Here is a 24,953-nt window from a genome sequence, read left to right as displayed (position 1 = left end):
AGTGGCCCTACAAAGAACAGTTTCTTCACCTCATAGCTGTAACAGTTTTCTGAGTTTCTGTAAGTAGGAGTAAGTTGCATTTTTACAAGCTGAAGACAAAATTATTTGAAACTTGTGTTCTTCTCTGAGTGTCTCCCCTGCATTTATTATCTGCTAATCCTTTTGGGTTTTTTCAAGTTTTTTGTATTCTGGAAAGAAAAACCGACTAGATTAGAGTGATACTCTTATCTTGTTCCAAATCAGCACTTTGGTAATAGTTTTACATGAGAGTGTGGAAGATATTTTGCAGTGAACCAAACAGCCAACTGCTGTGGGAAACTTACATTAAATGCTAGCAGTTGGATGTTAGTGTATCTACTTCTGTGGGTCTTACTGACTACCATGAGGGTGGAATTTTATAAATTCTGCTAATAACTAACTTCCTAATTTGATGGTTTTTCTCAGTGACTTTCACTGGATTGTTCTGTGAAAAAAACCCATTTCTTTAGTTGTCCGTTCTTTTTACAGTGAAATCAAATTCACCTCTTCTGTAGTTTAGTGGTTGCATCTGGCTGTTCCAATGTTTACCCTGGTGTTTTGGGATCTGCGGAGGCCAGGCATGCAGGGCTTCTTATTCTGCCTTCTCAAACTATTTAGTGAAGGAAGATAAGTATTATGAATCAAAAGAAAAGAGGAAAATTGTGTCCTGCAGAAGGGTAGGTGCTTTTTTACTAAACTAATCTTTATCTAACCAGGAAAAAGGAGAAACTTTCACTCTTGTAATTATGTGAGGAAGGTAGAGAGCTAGGTGCGCTCGTTATATTTACAGGCAGAGCAAGTGTGGTTCTTGTTTAGTAATTGGCTGTAGCGGTATTAAAGATTATTGGAAACTCAAAGGTCAGAGTTTTTGCTGAATCAGGGTCTGTGTGAACTGGAAGGCTACAGAGGTACCTGTGTATCTGAGGCATAACTGATGTGAAAGAGCTGACTTCAGAGGCTGTCCAGCAGGTACAGTAAATTATAGCAGTCTAGTCTGTGCTCTCCCTCGGGGTGTCGGTGACTCTTGAGATGCCCTCCCTGGTGAGCTGCTCTGTGTACATGTGTGTGTGTGCACACAGAGACAAGTTTCCTGAGCTTCAGTTGGCTTCACAAAGTACTTCCATCTGTGTGATCGCCAGCCAGGCAGAGGCGTGGAGGAGGGTGTGACTCCCTCCTTGGGGGTGGTTTGTTTTTGTTTCACAGTATGCCTAATTGTAAAGGCTTTGGCAATAGACTCCACAGACTTTGTCACACCATTGAAGTTTTACTGAACTGACTTAGCTGTGGCCAAAACAAAAGAAGGTAACATCTCATTCTTGCTTTGTTGGTTGTTTCAAAGTAAACAATATTAATGAACAGGTGTGAGAAATCCCATTCGGATTGTGCTGGCATTTCCAGTTCTCTCAGCTCATACTGAATTTGCTTGTTCTGTGAACTTTCTTTTTTCTTTGTGGTTGTAAATCCAGGTTCCTGGTTTGTTGGTTGGGGATTTTTTTCCCCCCCTGGGGATTTTTTTCCCCTCCTGCGTTTGTCATTTCTCATCTTGCCCCACTCTTTCTCATTCCTGCACAGCTGAGCTTGCTGCAGTGCAGCCCTGTATCATTGTCTGGTCAGTGCCAACACGGCTGTTGTCATGGCTTCAATCTGTCCTCATGCCCTGTTTAGTGTAATGTAATCATTACCTTGGTTGTGGAGAGCGAAGGTGCTCCTGCTAAGTAAATGTTTACCAACACTAATGAAGGCTAACATTAGGGAAGAGAGAGAGAGGGGGAAAGATTGTTTAAAGTCTTGTCTCTTGTTTATTTTAAAACAGAACCTTGTTCCTGAGTGAAGCAATTGATGAGTATTTTCCTTCACCAGACTGTGACCAAAGGTAGGTGCACAATCTTTTACATTTTTATGGGCTGACATACCCAGATATGGTGAGAGGAGCTCAAGTCCTTCTGAGCAGCCTCATGTCAGAAAAGAGGCATGATATTAGGTGGAGGAGGACGCTAGGCTTTTACGCTGTAGTGTGAAGTTACACTCCTCCTTCATCCCTTTAGGAAGAGTTGCAGAGGAAACAATATCGTGTCTCTGGTATTCAGTTGTACAGTTGTCAGCATGAAGTGGCAGATAAGTTAATTTAGATCAGGAAGGAACTTCTGATGCAGTTCTGGAATGTGATAGGACTGGGTGGCTGCTTATTGCTAAATATTACTTTATTTAATATGGAGTTACTAATTCCATACCTTCTGGGCAAAATTTGGGGCAATGTTGTTCATTATCCATTAACTCTGCCTTTGAAAAGAAATGGGAAGGATGTGGGCTAAAAAGCTTTTAAAGTTTCAGATTTTGCATTTCACAGAGTCTCTGACCCGTGCATAAGAGCTGTAAGATCCCTTTGGGAATAACTATATTTATGTTGCTCCTAGCATACTGGAACTGCATTCGTGACTTATACCCACAGGAAATATCATAAATGTAATTAAAAATTAAAAATAGAAATACTGGATTGGTCAAAATTCTGTGCTGAAGGAAAGGAGTCCTCCTTTTTTTCCCCCCTCATTTCTGTCTGGATGAATAGTGAGGGAAGGTTATTCTCATGGAGTTTATTTAGTACGTATGTTTTAATACTGCACTCTAATGTAGCAAAAAAAAGCATTGTTCTGCCAAGATGTGTGATGGAAAACTTGCAGAGATTCATGCTCCTGTGACATTTATAATTTTCAGGTGCTACTATACTTTAAAAAGTGCCAGTCCTGTGAAAGTTCCTACAATCAGTGCAGTAGATGAGGGATGATATAGTCCAGTGAAAGGTTCCTAGATTCTTTTCTTGGAAAGAACAGAGATGATTTAGTTCTGTATGTGTGCTGAACAAATCTGGTTGAAATACTTTTTCATGCCTTAAAGAGTGCTATATGGATTTCTCCGATTGCTTTATGTGAGTAGACCGCTATGGCTTCAGCTATGCAGAAAATCAGGGGCAGAGAAGGGGAGGATGGAACAGCTCATGACTTAGGCAAGTAGCCTGAGTTGATAAAAAGGAGATTGCAGCAGCTGATGCTTAATGCTGAGTTCCAGTGTACAGTAGCTGAGCTGGTGAGGAAAGGTGGATATGCTGAAACAAGGACTTTGGGCTCTTTGAGCACTGCACATGCTGAAATTCTAAATTCCTTTGTATGTCAACCAGAAGCTGAACTTTAACCCTAATTTTCCTGCAAAGGTTCTGATAGTGCTGCCCAAATGAAACATTTCTTCCAGGGCTGACCTCCACTCAGCTCCCACTTTCTTTTGGCAGCCACTCAAGCTGCAGCTTCATGCTTTTTCACAGCCCTAACCCTACCCTAATCCTGAGTTTTCTACAGACACATAGACAAGAGTCCTTAGGCATTGGTTAGATGAAAGGATTTTGGAAGAGAGGTATGACCTACGTAGTTGGTGTGGCCCTGCTATCATAGCTCATTCCAGTGTGATTTGAATACTGAATCTTGTCTCCTGTGAACTTTTTATCGGTTTTGCAGGTGACATTTGCAGAGAGACTAGTAGAGGAGCAAAAATAACTTGAAATGTGTGATAGATGTTTTTATACTTGCAGTACGTTCTTGTGAAGAGTAAAGTGGTAGAAGAAGCTGCAGCTAATTTGGCAAAGTCAAGATTTTAAAAAGAACAAATTAAACAAAAATTTGAGATGGAGTAGAATGAGTGTAGTGACCACATTAGCATTCTATTCAGCTTGAATAGTGGTGTACTTCCGGAGACATTTGGTGTAATTGTCACGTGTGAAATTGATAAATATTTATAATAAGTGAAAGAGTCAAAATATTAATGGAATGCTTCATATATTCTGCTAGTGTCAATGTATATGTGACATCCTGGCTAGAAGAGCAAAGGGAGAGCAATGTTTGACTTCAGGTACAGCCACAGTAAATTGCTACTGCACCTTTGATTTCATTGACACAAAGGGTAGAAAATGGGGAAAGACAGGAAAAAAAGTAGAAATTATAGGAGATGGAAAGGGGACCATGCAGTTAGAATATATAGTCAGGTAGTCCATGCAGAATCCATTTCACTCCACGTGAAAGCGGAGTTATTGGAAAATTTACATTATTATTACTAATCTAAAAGTGGAATTCCTTGTGCTTTCCTTGTGCTAATACGTGATTCATCCTTAGCAATACTTACTTACTGCTTAAGACTAATGTCTTAATGTTTCCTGCCTATGCCAGCAATATCCCACAGTTAAACAACAGAAAGATTAGTCCCAAAATGCCTATAGCTTACTTTTCAAAAAACTTTTATTTTCCCAGAAGTCTTTATTTTCCTGTGAGATATCTCAACTCTGTTCAGTTGTGGCAGAAAGAGAGGGACAAATAACTTCTTTTTTCTTCTATTATATTTTAACTTTTTCTGGTTCCTAAGAGTGTCTGTTTTGTTAGTCAGTTCTAATAAGGATTTGTCTGCCATGTATTTCTTTGCAGTCACCTGTTGTTCATTTCCATATCTGGAGCAGGTTACAGTAAACCAGTTCCTCTGAAACTTCTGGAATTGATTTAATATTATCAGTGAGGTCCTGTCATCGAAACATCACCAGAGGTGTGCTAGTTTACTTAAATGGTGTGTCTTCATGACATCATGCCACGTTTATGCAATACAGATGAATTCTAGTGCTTGGACAGGATTTGGTCTTAAACATTTTAATTAGCTTATTGGTCTGAAGTTCAAGAGCACTGGCATATTCATGGTGGATTTTTGCCAGTTACTATTTACATCATTTTTAAGGATTGGCTGTTGCCGAAGATGAGCCTGTTGAGTATTAAAGATGAATACAAAGATGAATTAACCATCTGAAATTGTTGGCTCTACAAAGTGTAAAGACCATGTAAGACTAGCAACCTGCATAGCAACACTTGCTAACCTCATTATCCTTTCCTCCATATGGGCGTGCTTTGTCTCCAAGTGGGCTTTGGAGATCTGTGAGATAAGAAATGTGAGCACAGCTGAACGAAGACAAAAAATTAATTACAAAGCAGAAGGGCATGACTTAGGGTGCTTTGTGGGGGTATGTTCCTCACTTCTGGATGTATTATCTGTTTGTCAACTGAATGGCTTAACTCTGACCCCTTTCACCCTTTTCATCATGCATTTTAAATGAATATCATGACTGGGGAATGCTGCGTTCAATACATGAGGAGCTTGTCCCCTCCCTTAACACAGAAGATGAAAAGTAACACATTATTTTTGGGTTTTCTCCTATAAATGCAAGCACATATTCTTCCTTTCTTTCACCTTCTTCCACAAAATTATTCATGTCCTTAATATAGTACAAAACTCTGTTAATCTCTCAGATTATGCTTACTGTATCTGGTATTAAAGTTGTTGATCCAAGACCCACACCAGACTGCCAAGGTCTGTCTGAAGGCCATGCCTTTAAGAGGCTTCAGAAATCAACTTAGGTTTTGATTATGGATGACTTGGAGGGCTTCCCAGAAAAGACCTGTACAGTTGACAGTTACAAGAGATGAATATTGTTTCCATTGATTTTTAAATCTGTTCCTGCAACCACTACTCACCAGCCTCTTGTCAAGGCGCACAGCAAGAGCTGGGAGCTGAGTCAAGTCAGAAGGCAAGGGTGACCCCAGTGCAGCAGTGCCACCACTGATGGGGTGCAGTTCCGCAGGGCTGAGCATGGCAGGCAGAGCTGGCTCCCTAGTAACTGGGTTTGTTGACACTCCCAGGCAAGATGGAGCAATGAGGATCCATCCCGGCCTTTAAAAGATGGGGCTGGAGACAAAGCAGCAGCATGGGTCCAAAGGCCACCCAGGAGACAGGGCCAAAGACAGAACTGGGTACAAGCTATGCCATATGTATGAGGGATCTTTCCAGGAGATGAACTACCTGCAGCCTAAGTCAGTCCAGGAGATCTAGCCAGAAGCAGGGCTGCAGACAGGTATACCTGCAGCAAAGTTCAGATAGAGAGCAGGGGGCCAGGCCCAGCCTTAAATCGGGATGCAGAGGAAGTGTATGGAGGTCCACTTGAGAATAGTCCATGTCATCAAAGGCTGATGGTGCCCTCAGGGTACTGACACCTTTAGTTCCTTAATGGGATGAAAGGTTGCTTGCTCCCTGTACTGCCATCTCACACAAGTTTTAATGATGTAATGGGTACCAATAACAAAGCCTCTTCGTTCACTGAAGAGGAGGTAAAGGGTTTTTCCTCACATGTTTATGCTGGCTTCAGAAAGTGTTGTCTCCCTCGGATAGGCACTTCATTCCAAATGGGGTGGATGGTGGTTGACTTGTCTCCTCCTGTAAGAGACAGAGGTATGATTTTAGGATACAAACCTTTTATTGTTTGTTTGTTTTGCTTTGTTTTGTTTCCCCTCTTAATTCCAACATCAACTACAACCATGGTGGCAACAAGGACCTTTTCAAGAACCACTCTTGTGTTCTATTTCAGTGCCAGGACAAAAAAAAAAAAAGGATAATATGACATAGCTGTCTTTGATTGAATTTCAGGTGGGGTGGATTTCACCAGTGACAACATAAACATTCAAGCCAGCTAGAAATTTACCAAAACGTGTGCAAATAAAATGAGTTGATTGAAGCTGAACAGATTCTACCTATCCAAGACTGCAGGGTCAATCTCCTTTCTCAGCCCAATCCCAGTCTCAGTTCTGGCAGTGTTCACATGACTTGTTAAGGTAATAAGCTCTTGTTGGGTTTAACTGTAGTCTTCCTTGTGCTTTGGAATGGATTTCTGCTGTCCTTAGTTAGAGAGGAAATTCAGGAGAGCAAACTCTTCCTCTGTTAACAAGCAGATATTGGCTGGGTTAAACACATCCTTAAATCTTCTATCCCTTCCACAGTTGCTAAAGTGCGTGAGAAGTTTTACCTTTTCCATTGGTGATCCCTAGAAAATCTGAGTTGTGCCCAAGTATCTTTTTTAAAAGAGCTAAGGTAATACAAATTCTCTATCAGTATTTGAGTGAGGAAGGATGGAAGAACTCAAAAGAAATAAATTTTTTTTCAGCTAGTAAGTGCAGTGTTTAAATACCTCAATAGTAATCTGTCTTTGCTGGTATTTTTCCAGGGAAGTTTACACACAAACATGTTTGGTCTTCACTGGCTTCAGTGAGAATTTCAAGATTTATGGGACTGGCTACAATATATCCTGTATGTTGTCTCTACCCGTAAAATACGGTAAATTGAATTAGTGAAGTGGTGGATAGAGCCCTGAAGGACAAGATCTGTGAACAGGGTAGACTGGGGAGGGGGTGTGTGTTTGTGTCACTGAAAAACTTGGGTGAGTAATTCTTATTTGGCATATTACCATAAACCATGCTAGATTTGTTACATGTTTCTGTCTGGAGGTTAAGAATTGTTCCTGGATAGCACTGTCAGTGCTATTGTGCCATGATGACTTACAGATAAGGCTTGATCAAGAAAAAATTTAGAAGAATGTAAACTAAAGCAAGACACATGCCTTCCTGTGTCTTGGTAGCCAGAACCATCTAGGCCTTGACTGTTTCTCAAGTGCAAACAGAGTAAAAAGTATCATAAACCTGAGGTATTTTGAAAAACATGTAACAGAAAAACATGTCCTTTGAGCATGGCAGGGCATGAAAAATGTGGTTTTTCCAGCTGTTTAAAGTCTTCATGAAGATTCAAGTAAACATTGTAGTATAGCTCAATAAATGAGAGTCATCAGAGAGGCTTAGCAAGTGTCTTGCTTTGTGAAGTTAGGATTTCAGTATAGGTCTGTTAGCAGATTTGCTTGGGCAGTGGGATTTTGCTCTTTTTTAATTTAATGTTTCAAGATTGGGTTGTTTACAAACTAAGGACACTTAGCTGAAACATATTTACCTTGGTATGATATACCCTTTTAAGCTACTGATACAAAGCACAGCAAGAAGTTTGGGTCCTACCAGTATCTTAGAAATTATGCCATTATATGGTATGACCCTGTTGAGGAGGAAATACTGCAAATACTGTTGATGTTTTTGTAAAAACCACAATTCTTTCTTAAGGTGTAGAAATTCTAAAAGATGCCTTTCTTTCTCTGAGTTGTTGGTTCTGATTTTCAGATGAGTTTTCCAGATTATGGGGATTAGAAGCAGAGGAAAGATACTGTCTGGTCCAGAAATACTGCAGCAGGCACGATTTCAGCCACTGACAGAAGAGACACTTTTATCTGAATCATGACTAGACATTTTGAGTTTGTTTTCATTTTTCTGGGCATTACCCTCACAAAAGTTACTTTTAAAATCTGTTTTAATTCACAGATCTAGAAAAATTGCCTAGTAAAGATACTGACGCTTTCACAGTGAATTAAAACTTGCGAGGGTAGGCTTGGTTTTCTTGGTAACATTTTCTTGGGTCCCTCAGAAGTAGTCTGCTGACCCTGGTGGAAATCCTCTGCTCTGGTGTTGTATAATTCTGCAGTTGTACCTCTGCTGTCACTATGTGATTAAAATACATTGAGTAGTGAATATAAAGATCATGCAGTAGTGTCAGAAAGGTCTTGTTGTATATCACAGCCAGTACAGGCCATGTTATTGAATTGGGATATGTGGTTATCCCAATGACTGGGAAGCTGTCCGGGAAGGGGAGACTGTCCTTAAATTGTGCAGCAGTAGAGACTGTTTCTTAACTGGTAGCAACATCCGTCATTTCCCTTTATTTCCAAGGCTCTTTGGAAACAATCACCACAAACCGGCATTGTGCAGAACTACATTACTGTGTTATGCCAGGATAAGTAGGACTGAACTGTTTAGAAAAATACCACTGAAATATCACCATAACTACCTGCTAGCATGAGGACGTAGTTCATGTACTTGCCCCTAAGTGATGCTTAACATCAGTTGAGCTAAATTATTCCTCAGCTTGCCGTTGATCTGGGGTACACTGTGGAATAGTTGTGGGAGTTGGCAGGGCATGGGAAAGGGCAGGAGGTTCTGTTTAGGAGGATGAGGAAGAGGAAATCTTGAGAGAAGTACTGGAGTTGCGACTTTAGGCAGTGAGCGTAAGTTAATTGTCTTTGTATATGTGGAGTAGTAGTAATTCTTCTTTCTAACATTTTCTAAATGAATAGATTTGAAAAGATTAGCAGCAGATGTCTAATAAACCTGAATCTCTATAAAACACTGGAGACTGGAGAAAGATGCATTTAAGTGTATGGTGGAAATTCATCTTGAAAATCTTGGCTCTTCTAAAAATTCGTTCTTTTTTGTGTGGAGTCAGAATTTTCTGTCATCTTTCTGATTAGTGGAGTATCAAGAGATTTCCAACATCTGCTGTTTGCATACTGCAGCTTGAATGGAAAGGGGTTGTTTACTGGCATAGACGGGAGCTGGAAGATAAAAAGTGTAATGGTTTTAGGTTATGATTCTATGAAAATTTTTGTCAGCATCATCCATCTGCAGTTCACAAAGAGGCTTGCGGATTTGCAGTGCTGCATTGTAGCATGACATGTATGTGAGAAGATTTTTTTTTCTAAATGAGGCAAAATAGAGAATTGTCTCCTCTGTTAGATGTGGAAACCACATTCTCCAAAGATGCTCAACTTCCATTTAACTTACATTGATTGATTAGGACAGCAGCTCTAGTTTTATGTGTGTAATCCTTATCCCTCAGCACCTCGTCTTTTATTCACCACTTAGCAATAAATATCTTTGTGTCTATGTGCTTTTCTTTCTGAAAGACTTCAGTGCTTTTTTCAGTTTTCATATTAAATAAATGAAGTATTTGTGCTTTTTTTGTACTATAAGGCAATGTAATGTTTTTGTAATATATCTTCTAGGATTAAAAAACGCTGAGCAAATCATTGTGCCGTTATAGGACAGAAAGAATACATAACCATGTGCCTATTCTGAATGTGTTTGTTAATTCAGAAGGAAAATAATCTACTCTTGATAAGCATTTTAAAACATTTTCTACCTTAGCTTTCAGGGATTTTTTTCCTGTCCTGTCAAAGCAATGAGGCAGTAGGAAGTATTTTTGAGGCAGACCTTAAAGCACCTACCTGGTCGATTTAACTGTGAGAAGCTGGACATCCTACAACAGCAGGTTAAATCATTGTGGGTAAACCCAAGAGCCTAGTACTTGACCCTTGTTTCTGATTTTAGTTTGTAGTTTGTTACTGTCAGGATAAAATTTTAAGGAGGTGCTTTTTTAACTTTATAACAGAGATATAGCACCTGATGAATCAGTGAGATTCAGTCCTCTTCCAGAGTGCTCTCTAATACCCTGTAACATTCCATCGCATTAAACTCTCCCTGTCTTACTACAGAAGTGTTTGCTGTGCACTGTCAGCTCCTGTTAAAATAACTCCTCTAGAGATGTGTGCTAGTGTGTCATCCTGTCTGAAAACCCTCTACTGCCAAACCCTGACTGGGAAAGGATACATCTTTGAGCGTACCTAGGGCGTACCATCTTTGAAGAGCAGAGAATGCTGCTGTGGTCAGAAGTGCCTCCTTTTCTGCATGCCTCTGCTTCTCTAGGACACTGTTTTCTATTACATCTTAGAGATCCCTTCTTGTGCCAGGCTTTCAGGGGGATACAGGAATTTAGCTTGCACTCCCCAACCATTGCAACCAAAAATGCTTACATAGGGACAGAACATATTCTGAGATTTATGTATTTGTTCTTTTAACATGTTAATTTTTTATTAGTGGTGCAGAAGATGATTTTTCTTTGTCCCTCTGTAGATTTATTCCTGTCTCCAGATTCCAGTAATAGTGTCTGAATATACAGAGTTGGTTTGCTCCCTGCACTGCCCCGAATGAGATCAGTTCCCTGAGTGAAGCTGCAGACCACATTAGGACAAGAGAAGCAATTTAATGCCGGTGAATACATTTTCTGAGTGTAGTTTCCCTTATCTTGTCAGCTTGTCAGTCTAGAGGCATCCGTAAACCCGTGACAGCTTCAGAAGATGAACTCTGGCAGCAGGCTGTCAGGGTGCCGGGCACTGCTGTCTGTGGGCTCCCTTTTTTCACTCTCCCCCTTTGCCTGCCTGCTTGCTCTCCCTCTGCCTGCCAGCCTCTCTCTTCTCTGTCTCCCTCTCCCTCGTCTTCCCCACTCGCTCCCCACCTCTTTCTACCTCATTGAAGTGCGTTTAGGTGCTGCTGTTCTTGGTGGTGGTACCTTTTGGGTTTCCTCCTTGATCCTCATGCCACTGGAACAAAAGGAGAACTGGCTGCCCATGGTGCAGCACCTGTCTTTGCAGCCTGAGTAGAGAAAGGGAGGAAAGTGGGGCGTTCTGTATCCTCGCCTGCCTGCGCCAGCAGTGAGCTTGTTCAATCACTTTGCTATAAATGCCTTTGAACTGCTGCCAGATCCCATTGTCTGCCGTACAAATGGAGTTCAACGCCCTACCGTGATTAGATGCACAGTGTGTAAGAGGAGGAAGGAATGGAGCTGTATCCCCACCCTGATGGAGCATCTCAAATCTGCCGTATGCCATGATAAGCTGAGCACTGGACCATGCCTTCCTTTGCACACCATCTTCCTTACTTTCCTCTCGTTGTTCCTGAGATTTCAGGGAGTGACATGGAAGCTATTCAGAGAGGAGCTGCAAGGCAAGATAGTTTCTGGGGGGAAGGGAACTATGCTTTTGAACTGTTAATGTGAGACACTGCTTTGCCCACCACCTACCTGTAGCTACAGTATGATACAGCAGCTAGTCATTAATGGTGCTTATGCTCAGCACTGAGATGCTCTTTTTAATTGCATGAATTTATTTACATTTTTCTGTTTGCCTGTGCTTAAAATTACGGCATCCTTAGGTTCACAAAATGACCTGTCAGATTTTGGCAACACTGAGTAAAGGGAAGGCAGCCACTGCTACTAATGGTTTATCCATCTACCAACTGTGCAGCCCAGCTGCCCTTCTTCAGAAAGGCCAGCTTGCTCTATGATTTTTGTGAAGACCAGCTCTCAGGCTTTCTTGCTTTCCATTTGGCTCCATGTCTTTCCTTGGGTTGCTGACTGTTTGACCCCTTTGGAGAGAGTAACTTCATGTAAGGATTTCACTTTTAAAGGTAGGAATTTGAATCTTTGTGCCTATCTTCGCTATTCCTTGTCTAAGTGCTACCCAGGTTGTTACAAGAAAACACTGTTTTCTTTCATGCCTTGCTGTTTGACTGCTTGTTAACCAGTCATTATCTGCAAGGACAATGCTTTGAGAGGAGGATGGAGGAGCTGCTATTCAGTGACTGTATTAGGCAGTGCACTAAGTGGAGTTGGCAGGGCTTGTATCTCATACTGATATGCCTGCTATAGTTCCTTGCTCATTAAGCTCTTTGTTAGTTCCTTCTCTTCTGCCTCCCCCTACTCTCCTTTTCCCTCCCCACAGAATGTCTCTGCGTCTGACCTTGCTGCTGGGTTAAATTCATGTTCTGAAATGTGCTGGAGGAGGATGAAATCCGGCCTGTGATGAACTGTTGGCTCATGAATGCACTTGAGTAGCGCAAGGAAGGTGGTTGTAGCTGCGCACGTCTTTGCCTAGGCTACAGCTCATGATGCACTATAAATAGATACTCCCTTGAACCTTCAGAGTCACTTTTTCTTGGGTACCAGACTGATGGATGAAGAGGTATCAGCAATATTGGTAATTGATGAAATCATTGTAAAGATCAGAGCCATTACAGAGAACATTTTAAAAATCAGATGATGCCTTATACATTTCCTGAGGACTAAACCGCTATTGCTTGTGTTTTGTCACACAGCAAGCTAAATTCTCATTTGCATCTCAAGAGCAAAGCTAGTTCTGCTTAGTTAATATTTAGCAAGACGTAAGCTTAGAAATGGAAATTTTTATAGATATTCTTTTTCCTTTCGCCACAGACTAGTAAATGATGATCCTTTGGTTAACAGTGTGTTTGATTTCCATTTTCTTAGTTTCTTAGGAAAAAAGATTCACTTGGAGCATTGAGGGTTTTTCTGGTCATTAAGAAACTTCTTGATCCTCGAGCTGACATGTAACTGCCACTCTCCTGGTCAAAGCACATTAAACAGAATTTGGGTCTTTGAAAATATTCTTTTATTAGCCAGTCATGTTCATGTTGATAGTACAGATGCTTCTGCAGTTTGGCCAGATGCTGCTGATGTAGAAAGTAAGAGCATGGCCTTGGAGCATAGACTTGAGACTTTTCACAAGGCCTCTTTTCTTAAGGGTCTTTGGTTTTTCATCTTAAATATAAGTTAGGTGGTTGGCCTTCGTTGTAAGCAACAATGTAGATGTAGCTCTTGCTACCTAAAACCTCTCAAATGTGGCTATATAAAAGAGTAGAAACAGTTCTCAAATACCTTCTCTACCCTTCCCCTTCACTCCCCAAATTCAGCTCATAAAAGATGAGGAAGGGTGATGGTCTCTGTTTAAGTGATGTCATATGTTTCAGGTTAGCTAAAATTGCAGTGGATTTTTTTCCATATTGTTTAGGATATAGCCTTTCTATAAGCTATTCAATTCAAGAATCCCAAAGATACAAAGAAAAGGTATCTTTTGATAGAAGTGCTTAACCAAAAGAGAGCCAAAGGAACCTATTGAAGGTTGCCTTGCTGCTAACTCCAAAAATCTTGGATCTTACTTCACTGCTGGAATTGTCAGCCTCCCTCCCATGTGGCTTTTCAGCTTTGATGATTTGAAAGAAATTACTAAAAAAATACAAATGCTCTTTCAATAAAAACATTCTCTATTGTTTTAAACCATTTGAAATAATGTATTAACTCCGTTCACCTCAGCAACTTCCTGTTGTATTTCCTCTAACCCCACTGCGGTCCTTCACCGTGAAAGAACCATTTCAGGCACAGTAAGATGCTGCAGTGTTTCAGGAGTGGAGCAGCCGTTTGCCTGAAGGCACAGTTGAGCTCTGGTTGCAAGGCCCCTGTTCAGCCTGGTGTTGCCACTTGGGTATATATAGACGCATCTGTTGTTGTACCTCCTTTCACACACCTGGACCTTGCTGAATTTTTCTTCCAGCAGGATGAAGTGCCACCTGTAGCACAGAGCTAGGCAGGAGCAGGGTACTGGAGTAGTTACTGCTCTGTGGGGCGCCTGTTTTCTGGTGCTTTGTGATGGAGTCACGTGGTGCAGTAAAAGCATTCAGTTGTGTTTGAAAGCTGGGAACCTTGTTTTGTTCTTTGCAACACTCTAAAGAAGGTGATGGTTTCAATAACCTTGTTTCAAAAGTGCTTATTTGTAAAAAATGTTGTTGGATTGCTGGAAAATAGGAGGGAAGGAAGGTCTGCAGACTAAGCCTGCTTACACACATCATGATGAGCCCAGGCATGAAGTGAAAGGAAAACTCTAATGCTCCCTTAGGGCAATAACAAACTTACTATAGACTCAGCAAGCCAGGCCCAGGGGCTTGTGGAGAAGAGCACACATTGTTCTTAGAATATGGCTGATGCTAGAATATTTCACTGCAAGTATGAAGCCATTTTTAATGCAAAATATTCCTCAAAGGAATTTGGTTTTGTAGCTTACTGTTTGAAAAGCTGCTTTCAGTCAATGTGATGCCTTCTTCCAAACAAAAGGCTGTGAAGTTAGGTATTGTATGAAGGTAGTATAGTCTTGCTTTTTCATACCCCTTATATGAGCTGAGATTATGCAGAGACCCTCCTTTTTGGAACTGAAAAAACCCAAATGGAGTAGTTTACCTCTCTCTGCTTTAGTGTGTTTTAGCTTTTCAGTGCTTAGTGACCACTCCACATTGTGTGCTTCATTTCAGAATAAGTAAATCATTTTTATACTGAAAATTCAAGTAGAATATATTTGTGTAAAGGCCAAAGAGTCTTCCTTGGGCGAGGGGTGGGGAATGTGGGAGAGCACAGAATACAAACCTCCAGTGTGTCCCACTGATAGATTTAGTTTGTATTTCTGTAAGGAGTGGGGGGGTAAAAGATAAGGTGTTACTTCTGAGGTGGAAGCAGTCATGGCATTGATTCAGCCTGCAGACATTATATTGGTTGGTGGACTACTCTGTTTCGGATTGTGGAAGGAAGTGGAACTCTCCCATAAAAATAGAGGACTCAAATATCTCCTCTTTATTTGTATTCTTAGCATTTGCAGAGTCCAAGGTGATTCTTCATATAAGCAGTTTGATCTAAAATAAACTCTCTGTCTTCCCCCTTTTCATAAATTAAATGTCACTGCCGGTAGTTTAACCTCTGAGCTGGCCCTTGTTGAATGAATGTGATTCCCGTTGTGATGCAAATAGCAGCAGTGAAGGAAAGGAAATGTATGAAATCCTGGAAAATGCAGTGGAGGGGAAGAGAATTTTCACCCCTTCCATGGAGCAGCCTTTATGTTGTCAGCAAACCAAGCTGAGTTACAATCATTCTGCTAATTGAGAACTGATGGAGAAGTTTTGACTGTCTGTCTCAGATCTGGTTCTCTGGAGTGTTTGCAGTAGAGCAGCAAGTGGTGGCAAGCCCACCCCTTCCACTGTTGTGAAGTTTGTGTTTTACCCAGGTAACACCAGGATATCAGTTCATTCTGATACATTCACAAAGTGCTCTTGAGGCTGATGCTCAGCAACTTTGAGTAACATGATTCCCATTTTGGGGATGGAGCTCCGGACAGGTGTGACTGCATCAAGGCAAAAGTGGAGTAAGGGACTGAAGTCAGCCTTTCTCTTAAATTCTCTAGCTTTTAGGATGATGTCTAGCTTCCTTCCAGAGAGTGCATGAAGAACTCTTACTGTCTCAAAGATATTCTTTGAACCAATTTCTGCTGCTTGTGGACCAGTGCACAAAGAGGAAGTTTAAGATTTTAATATCCCACTGTCTCATCTCCTGTGGTAATGGTGCTTGTCCTTTTTCCCCTTGTAACTCTGCAATAACAGAAAGAAGGAAGCCAAACAGGGCACTGAAGTTTCTCTGGCAGTTCCTAATGTTGGTCTCCTGAACACAGAGTTCTTGCCTGTAGCTCATATGTGGAGTCTTCCTCTCTGAATGCTTTGGGAAATTGGCATTTGGGTGAGGGGACAAAATTGGGTCCTTAGTCTACGTGTGCAGGAGTGAGTTAGAAAACAATCACCCTGTCTTAACTCTGGAGGAGCTGAGTGAGAGTAGCACAAGACTTGATAACCCCTACACACACCCCTTGGCACTGCATGGGTAGAGTTCGCTGGCACTGCTACCCAGGGACAGGCCGACTGAGCACAGAGACACCAGGGCTTGAAACCAAGAGCCACGTCCCTGGGTTTCCTGAAGCTGAAATGGCCAATGCATTTGTCAAACTCTCACCTTGTATGGCTGAGGAAGAGAAGGATGTTCAGGTCTGCTCTCCTGGGTGGGGTGATACTGGTGACTTTGCACACTTGACCGTGCCCCTCTCAGCTGAGAGGGAAGTCAGGCAGTAAAGCCAGTGCCTGGCAAGCAGAGAGGAGACTGGGTTGCATCCAGTGGCAGGCAGCTGCCTCATGATGCTGCCTGGTTGTGTCAACTAAATTGGTTGGAAAAATCCAGGCAGGCAGTGAGGAATATGGGCAAAAATAAACATGGAACCACTGGTGCAGGATTCTTGCTATAGGTACCAAAATGTCAGCAGGTGCTTTGAATGTGCTTTCTGTTAACACTTGCAATCACAAATGTTCTTAGCACTTCACGGGAGAGTGGGGACAAAGTCAAAGCATTTCAAATTACTACAGAAGCATTAACCCAGATTCATAATGAAGACTGAATTTTGCAGGCTTCATTTCTTTGTTGTATAAGAAAACAGCATGTCTTCCAAAAAACTGTAATCTTTATATTTCAGCTACCAAATTAATTATGTGAGATGTCTCCTTATAATTAAGGAGACCAAATCATTACAGTTAAAATTAATTTCTGTATTTAACTTCTAAAATTAATGTCTAAAGTTTTTTAATAGGTTTATCATTATATATATTTTAGTAACATAATTATAGCTCTTCAAAGTTGCTGTCTAGCTAAAAATTATTTAATTATTGTGTTTTGTCTGCAGTGGAGAAGGTAGGAAACTTCAGAGTTGAGATATTCAGACTGCCTTTGCTCTTTCATTTGCAGCACTGTTGAATAGAAAAAGAAGGAAAATGTCTTGTCTGGAAGTATGGTGTTAATCTAATCTGAGGCTACGAGAAAGCATTAATTATTTAGTTATAGTGTTGCTGCAAAGTCGAGTTTGAATTACTTGAATGCTGAATGCAGTTGTTTCTCTCCCATCACATCTGTGCGTGGTGTCGTGTTAAGTGATCTGAAAACTATGAAGTATCTGTTACCTCACCGGGGTCAGTTAGCACATTTGAATCTGGGATTTCAACATTGATGATGAAATTTCAGCATTTATAATGTTTCTTGGGAGTATTCTTTAATGCAGGTGGTCTATACTGTCAGCTAGTTAATACCACTTGTGTCCCTGTGTGGGACACAGTTCACAACTGAAAGGACAGAAAGCACTGTAAGAATGTAGTTGAGTCAACTTTACTGCCTTAATGTAGCTCTTGCCTTCCATTGCTCCAGTATGCTTTGCTCTGGACAAAGGGAAGGGATGAATGCAGTGAGTACTGCAAGTGTGTTAGATTTTCACAACCAAACCAGTAGTGCCTTTAGTCAGGATATGGATGGAATAATGTTGCAGTGTGTCTGGAATATTGCGTGGCATGGTGAATTTCAGAGGTCCAGACTGTATGAGCCCTCCTCCATCAGTATTAAATAAATACATAAGCTGTAACCATGCTGGTCTGTTTCTGGTGGAATTAGTCTTTGAAGATGAGTTGTTAAGCCTTTTAGACCATGCTTTTTTTGGTCATTTAGAGAACCTACGTCTTTTAAATGTAGGCAAGCTAGACCTTAGGAAAATTCTGTCTTTAGGCACTATGTTTCTGCCTCCTTAAGCAATGTGAGCTGTCATTTTCTCGTACTCCCCTCTGACTTGCTGTGTGCTCCTCCATTTATCTCTTCCTCCTACTCTCAGCTCTGCATTTTGTTTCATGCTGCCTCCTATTCCTGGAACAGTCTCCCAGTCTCTGCTGCCAAATCCTCCCTCCCATTCTCTGCTCTTGTGAACCCATTTCTTCCAGCAGTCATTCCCAAGTTGTTACTTGACTAGTTGTCTCTCTTCCGTAGCCTTCCTTTCTTGTATCTGCTGTTCTGGGTCGTGTTTCTTAATGTGAGATAGTACATAGGTAAGATAAAGGAGTGTATTTGCCACTATTTTGTTGAGCACTGTTTGCATTAGATCTTCATATAATGATTAGTGATAAATTCCCCTTCTCGTTTTGAGTGCAGAATTTTTCATGTAGGTCACTATTTTCTGTATGCTATTAAAGAGCAGCCACATTTTATCTTAATGTAATTGCTAGGTTGTGGAAAATTGGTGTCTGTATTACAGCAAGTGCCATCAGCTAGCCTGTCTGTATAGGCAAAGTTCAGCTGTGTTGATCAACCTGCATGAAATGAAAGTAGAAAATACAGGGCTCTGGGCAAATCTGGTGGTGCTCAGCAGTATTCCTGTCACTGCACAGCTTCACTGCGGTGGTAATTATGCTGCCATGGCTGTTATTCCCTAGCATGGACAAGCTCACAAGGTGGATCTGCTTACTGTTTCTAAACCATTTTTGTATCTCTTTCTTTGTGGAACAAGTCTTTCCACAAAAACAAGCAAAAGACCCACCATATTAGTAGAAATATGTGTTGGTAAGTGATTATGTTGTTGTATGCAAGTGGTGGATTGAGTTCCTGTGCACTTTGTAATGCATTTCACAGGCTGAATACCCTGTACCAGGATAGACCAAGAGAAGTGTGCTCTCTGTCCTACTGAACACCTCACCATACAGGCTGATGCACATTTCTACTTGGAGAGAATTTTGCTTTTCTGGAAATTCTCTTCTTTCTATTCCAACAGAGATAAGGCAACTGTATCACTGATTTTTAGAAAATTTATTGGCATCTTCTGTTTTCAGTTCACTTACTTGAACTAAGCTGAAGATTTATTAAGAAAGCAAAAGAATCCCTGGAAACATTAATGTTGCATTAGACTTAAGTTTCATAATGAAATGTTCTGAATGCTTCTGTTTTCTTAAGCCCTGCTTCTGATAATATCTGTCTTTGTCTCTAACTGCTACACGTGAAACAGAAATAGTTTCATAATTGTTTTAGCCTGTAAATACTTACAAAAGCTTGCAAAATGGCACAGACTAACTCCATGAATTTTGACTCAAAGGTTAAGCATGTTTTTTCATTATCAGAAACTAAATGTGAAAATATTAAATTTCTTCATGGAAAAAATTTTCTTGCTTCAACACATGAACAGTTTCCATGTTAATAATAAAAAATTAATCCAGTTTTCAGTAATTGATTGCATTTCATTGGGCATTTTACTACTCCCACCTGTAAATTTTGGGGAAGAGTCTCCAAGATAGCTAAGTTAATCTCCAAAATCCGTAATTGGGCATCTTGCAGTTTTCAATACCCAGATCAGATTTATCTTCAGCTGCAGTCCCAAATAGAGATCTGTATTTTGCTCAAAACTCTTGAGCTTTCCTGATAAAACTTCAGTTTTGTCAGAAGGTAGATTTGATTGCAAATATGGCAGCTTTTTTTCCTGAGTTGTCCTGGATACTGTTAATTAGGATGTTAATGAGGTCCTGGACTTAATTCTGCATGAATGAGTATTTTAAAGATGCACTGCTTGATAGCATAAAAAATTCTACTTGTAAACAGTTGACTAATTAAAAATGTAAGAATATAGTACCCACTTCAGTAATTAAGTCTAGAAAATGGGAAAAAGACTAAAAACTAGTGGCACGTAATTACAGTGCAGTTTAAAATTAATATATTTGAGATGTATGTCTTTTCAAGAGTTTTGTTTCTCTGAGTTGATTATATAAAAACAAGGTGAAAGCAGAAGGTACAGGGTTGAAATTATCGTTGTTTAAAAATGCTAGTGAGCATGTCATAGTGTAAGCTGTGTTGTGGAAATAAGTGTGTATTGCCTGCGATTTTGTAACAATTGCAAACACGGGTGGTTTGGGAGAAAACAAAATAATTCCACCCGCATTAAGACAGGGAAGTCTTAACAATAGTCACAACTTTTTATCACCCTCTTTCTCTAGCGGTCTCTGTCCTCCTGTCACTCACACATCCTCATCTGTGGAAAAGTCCCAGTGTGTGAAGCTGCTTCAGGGTCCATCAAGGCCGTAAGGATCGCACTAGGCTGGAGTTGCCTCACCCCACTGTGTAGGAGGCCTCCATCCACCCTCTGCTGGCACAGGCAGCGTCCTCAGCGGCAACACCCAAACAGCACAACTGCAGAGGCAGGCATTCATAGGTACCAGGTTCAGCCTGGAGTCCAGTCACCCGGTGAGTGCACAGTGATGAGAGTCAGGTCAGCAAGGGAGATCATACTTGTAGCACAGTTCAGGTCTGGCCTGAGCTCAGGTGCAGCTCACAGCTCAGGACGTGGAGGCTGCTCAGAGTATTCAGAGGCTGTTGGTGGATGCAGTGCCCCCATTGAGATCTGTTTCTGCCATAATGCTTGTGAAAAAGCCGAGAATGACTTTTTTTCATTGCACAGATGGCCATGAAGGCTTGGAGAGGGCAGTAGAGCACTTTGGATTTGCTCCTGTCTTGTAAAAACCAGGCCTCCAAACTGTTGTCTCACCCAGCCTGTATAATCTGTATAGACCTCAATTCATGCCTCTTCCACTTGTTCTACTCTTCTTCCCATTGCTTGTTTTTACTCTTTTTGCCTGGCCAGATTTATAGCTTGCTTATATCACTTTTACACCTCTCTCTCTCCTTTTCTTTCATCTTGTTTTTTGGGTTTTGGTTGTTTTTTGTTTTGTTTTTGTTTTTGTTTTTTTTTGCATGAGTTTGCATTGTGTTAAAAGCTGTCTTGCAATAGCCAAGCCAGCAAAAATGTTAATATTTTGTTTTCTGAGTCCAGGAGACTTACTTATTTCAATCACACCAAGGTAATAGACAACTGGATAATTAGATACTGTAAAGGCTGGGAGATACACCATGAACTTTACACTGGGTGGAGGTCTTGTGAGTAGAACATCCCAGCTGAAGGCAGGTAGGAGGGAGCTGCTGTACACAGCTGGGGAACATGTTCTTTTAGAAGCCCAGCAGATTCTGACCCTGAATTTTGTTGCAAATGCACCAGAACAGGTGAGCGCAGGAGCTCAAGAGCTTTCCTGAGGTGTTAAGATTTGGTAGAGCATACTTACAGCTTTCTTCTGGTGTCAGTTTGGACAAACTTTCAGTGTAATGGTATTAAACCTGTTCCCTACTGTCGTGTGTTCCTAGATAAATTTGATTGTAAAAGATTATCTCCTATGTGTTATGTGACGGGAGGAAGCAACTGAATATAAAGGATCAGCCTCTTGCTAATTAAGGTGAAATTTTCTAGCTCATGGGAAGAATGGTTAGGCTGCTTTCACAACAATTACAGATAAACTTTCAGAATATGCGTTCTATATTAAGACACTTCAACGCTGACGCTGATTTTTTTTTTTGGTTTTGCCACAGTTTGACTGTATTTCCCACTTGATTAAGTTACTTAAGAGATATCACCAGAGAAGACTTTTTGCTTTCTGTAGCAGAATAGTTGATCTGAATTGTGATAAGCAGGAAGCATGAGAGAATGGATATGAGATTCTTGTCCATATCTAATGTGGAAGGAACTGCATCTATTTCCTGTTCCCACAGCTGAGCTGGAGATTTTCTGCCATGATAGAGCGTGTACATGTTGATTTCTGATGAAAGGAGGGAGCTGAAGATGGTGTATTCCCTTCCTTTGGGGTGACTGAAGTATTCACTTTCCATCTGGAGGGGGACTGTAGAGCAGATTGGACTGCCTTTGTGTTGCAAGGCTCTGGCCTGTGCTGCCTGTGGCTCTCTGTCCCACAGCTCCGTGTGTCTGGGCGCAGAGAGGAGCTGCTGTCTCATTATCCCCTGGTGTGGGAAAAGAGTTAGGGTCAGAGCGGGCATGGACCTATGTGTCAGGAAAGGCACAAAATAGGAGAAGCAAGGCCAGAATGAAACTGCTGATCTTGTGGTGGCCTGATACATAGATTTTAAAGGCTCAGTAACATGTGAAATGAAGGAATGGATACACGCCTTCGGTTATCTCTGAGGAAGGTGCCTCCTTTCTGTCCTATGAGCAGTTACATTACAGAGACCTGTGCACTCCCAGAGCAGTTACATCCCCTCAGCTGGTGGAAAGCTCTGACTTGTGTGAGCACTTCCACTGCTACAATACCTGTAGTCTTTCCTTTTCATTTCAGCAGAGGTGTGCAGCTGCCAAGCTACATATTATTTTTACAAGTAGCATCAGTGACTGTTGAAGGTTGAAATTTTGTTTGGCTTTTTAACAGTTCTTCAGGTCCCTTATTTGCACATCTGCTCTTTAGGCAGGCTGAGAAAACAAGATGACGAACTGTTTTCCCTTCCCAAATTTGTCCTATGCTGAGGCAGTGAAACTTGTTGGGGCTTGTGGCACTGACATTTAACTTGAGGGAATACCTAAGCGTAAAAGTTTGAAATCCCCTTGCTTTGGAAAGCGAGTCGTCGGGTCAGTTGTAATGACCCCAAGCACTGAGTATAGTATGATGGGGAGAAGGCAGGGAGCTGAAAACCAGATTTCCTGGAAGCTCTTATGAGGAGCACCTTTTTGTTTTCAGGGGAAAAGATTGGTTTATGTTGCTAACAGGTAATGCTGGGCCATGCCTCTGTCACTGGCATGGGAAGGACTAAACCTATTGTTTATTTTTTTGTAAAATAAAAGAGCAAGAGAACAAAGATCTGCTGCAAACAAGGGTATCCATCATATATCCGAACACCAAGAACGTTGCAGGATCCCTTTGCAGCCCTCTGCGAAGCTGGCCTGGAGCCGGCCTTGCCAAGATCTCTACCTTTATGTTGTCTTCAGACTTCATTGCGCTGGCACAAGTGTAAGTTCAAGGCTGTAGTTGGGTTTCCACCAGGCTGGGATGAGAGAAGTGCATGCAGAACTGTTTAGCATGGACAACAGTTTGTTCTCTTGCAGAGGTGTGAAGTTACATACCTGTCTAGGGATGATAAAAGAAATAAAATAATTATTACTTCATCACACAGGTCTTCTCCTCTTATATTGGACTGCCACATTTCAAGCCTACTGGCCAGCTGGCAGCTTTCTGGCTCAGCACAGGTCTGTTCTGAGAGGCTTTTCCCTGCATGGGGACTTGCCCAAGCAGAGCATGGAGCTGGTTGAAGGCTGCAGTCCTGCCTGTCAGAGCAGCATGGGCACCATTAGTGTTTCTTGCCTCTTTGATCTGAATTTTGTATTCCTTAGGCAGTCTCTCATGGCAGGATTCGACTGGCAGCGGATGTTAGCTGAAACACATGGCCAGAGCCCAGAAATGAGCATGGCAATTTCATTGCAATGTGGCTGTATATTTTTTTTTACCCAATATGTGAAATACAACCAGCATTCATTCTCTTGAGCTTTCTACTAATTCTTTTGCTGTGTGGCTTGCTGTGTTTTGTTGACACTACTTGACGGGTTCCCCATCTTTGTGAGAGAGGGGCTGTACCTGGAGGCCTGGCATACAGATACCACCACAGACAAAGAGAGGGCCTGTGGTGTTTCAGAACTGAGCAGACTAATGAGGAATTTTGTGTCATGATGACACCATTAAAGTGGAATGGGTTGGAAAATCAATCAGATTCCTTCTCTGATTACTGTGTAACTCAATTACTGCAGTCCCCCTGGGGCCCAAGGCAACAACCATCTCACAGGAAGTGCAGAAGAAAGGCCTCTGAAATAGAGCTGTTGTGGACAAAGGCAAGATCTTGCTGCTGTGGATTCCAGATGGAGAGATTATATTATGAATAATGAAAAGGGCTGGGGTAATGTACTGGTGACACTGGGGTTTGGGTGGTAAGAACCTTCTGTAGCTCAGCTAAGAATGCATTGACAGTTCCTGATAAAGGTGTCAGATGATACCCATTATCTTCAATGTGCCTTGGCATGAATGCACCAGAAGCCCAAATACTTAAATTCTGGTCATTGGTTTTGGCTAAGTGCTGGTCCTGAGCGTTTGCAGTGAACTCCCACAATCATTTCCAAGCACTGGAAATATCTGGAGATCAGATGTTAAAACCACACGGTTCTGGTTGTTATCTTGCTTTCATATCACATCAGTTGCCATGTGGCTTAGCAGCTGATAATTCACAAAGCAGTTTATGTTTCACATTAACACTGTATATCACTAGGAAACAGAATATTTAAGTTTGATGAAGCCTTTGTCTCAATGCTGGTGATCTCTGGGGTAGCTGACCTTACAGCTGATGCTCTCTAATCTAGAGATGCTTTTCTGGCAGGACGGGTGCCTGCTGAGCCTGCGTCCTTGGACCTCTGAGCACTTCACTCTTGCTGTGCATTCTGACTGCCACCTCCCACAATTCACACTTAGGTAGTCCAGGCAGGAGTTCAGAGTGGACCTCAATTTATCTAGAAACCTGGGATTTTTTGTGGTGTTAGATTCCCAGGAGTTTGATGTCAAAAGAGGACACAGGAATTTTCTTTTCCTTTAAAAGGGTATAATTTTCACCATGATTCTTTTTTTTCTTTTCTTTCTCCAGTATAGATATTTTTGAGCTTTTTGAGTATGACTGGTTTCTGACAGCTCTCTTGCCTTTTAATATAAATTTGGTTGTTTGTTGCTTTTTTTTCCCTCTTTTCGTTTGAACCTAAACCAGCTGATGCAGTCCCCAAAGAAAGAAATGCATCCCGTGCCAGCTGGCATGCCCTCTGGCTGTGAAGCCTTGTTAAAGAGATCGGAGCTGACAGATTCTTGAGCAGCAATCTGATACAGGCCTTTTTTTTTAATTTGTTTTTTTGAGCTCATCCATGTAACAAATGGGGGCTTGTTTGGGAGCTTCGCTAGAGGCTTGAATGGAATCGTTGTTATCAAAACACTGCTGTGATTCAGAAGTGCCCAGCA

At 41.4% G+C, this 24,953-nt stretch overlaps 1 protein-coding gene across 5 annotated transcripts in view; it reads left to right on the top strand.

Moving 5' to 3' along the window:
* NDST2 (N-deacetylase and N-sulfotransferase 2) overlaps positions 1 to 24,953 on the top strand; it is a 135,106-nt gene that overhangs the window by 80,572 nt on the left and 29,581 nt on the right. For 3 of the 5 annotated variants that reach the window (XM_032115706.1, XM_032115707.1, XM_032115708.1), the window contains one exon: positions 1,832 to 1,891. The exons of 1 other annotated variant lie outside the window; for it this stretch is intronic. The gene's annotated coding sequence lies outside the window, so the exon portion shown is untranslated. Of the gene's footprint in view, positions 1 to 933; positions 988 to 1,831; positions 1,892 to 24,953 lie in introns of those variants that run through there. One more of the 5 variants, XM_032115709.1, reaches the window with a different exon arrangement.

The sequence above is a fragment of the Corvus moneduloides genome, chromosome 8, assembly GCF_009650955.1.
Source record: "Corvus moneduloides isolate bCorMon1 chromosome 8, bCorMon1.pri, whole genome shotgun sequence".
In the NCBI taxonomy this organism is placed as follows: Eukaryota; Metazoa; Chordata; class Aves; order Passeriformes; family Corvidae; genus Corvus; species Corvus moneduloides.
The sequence above is the reverse complement of the archived record's forward strand: the minus strand, read 5'-3'. Positions and strand labels throughout refer to the sequence as shown.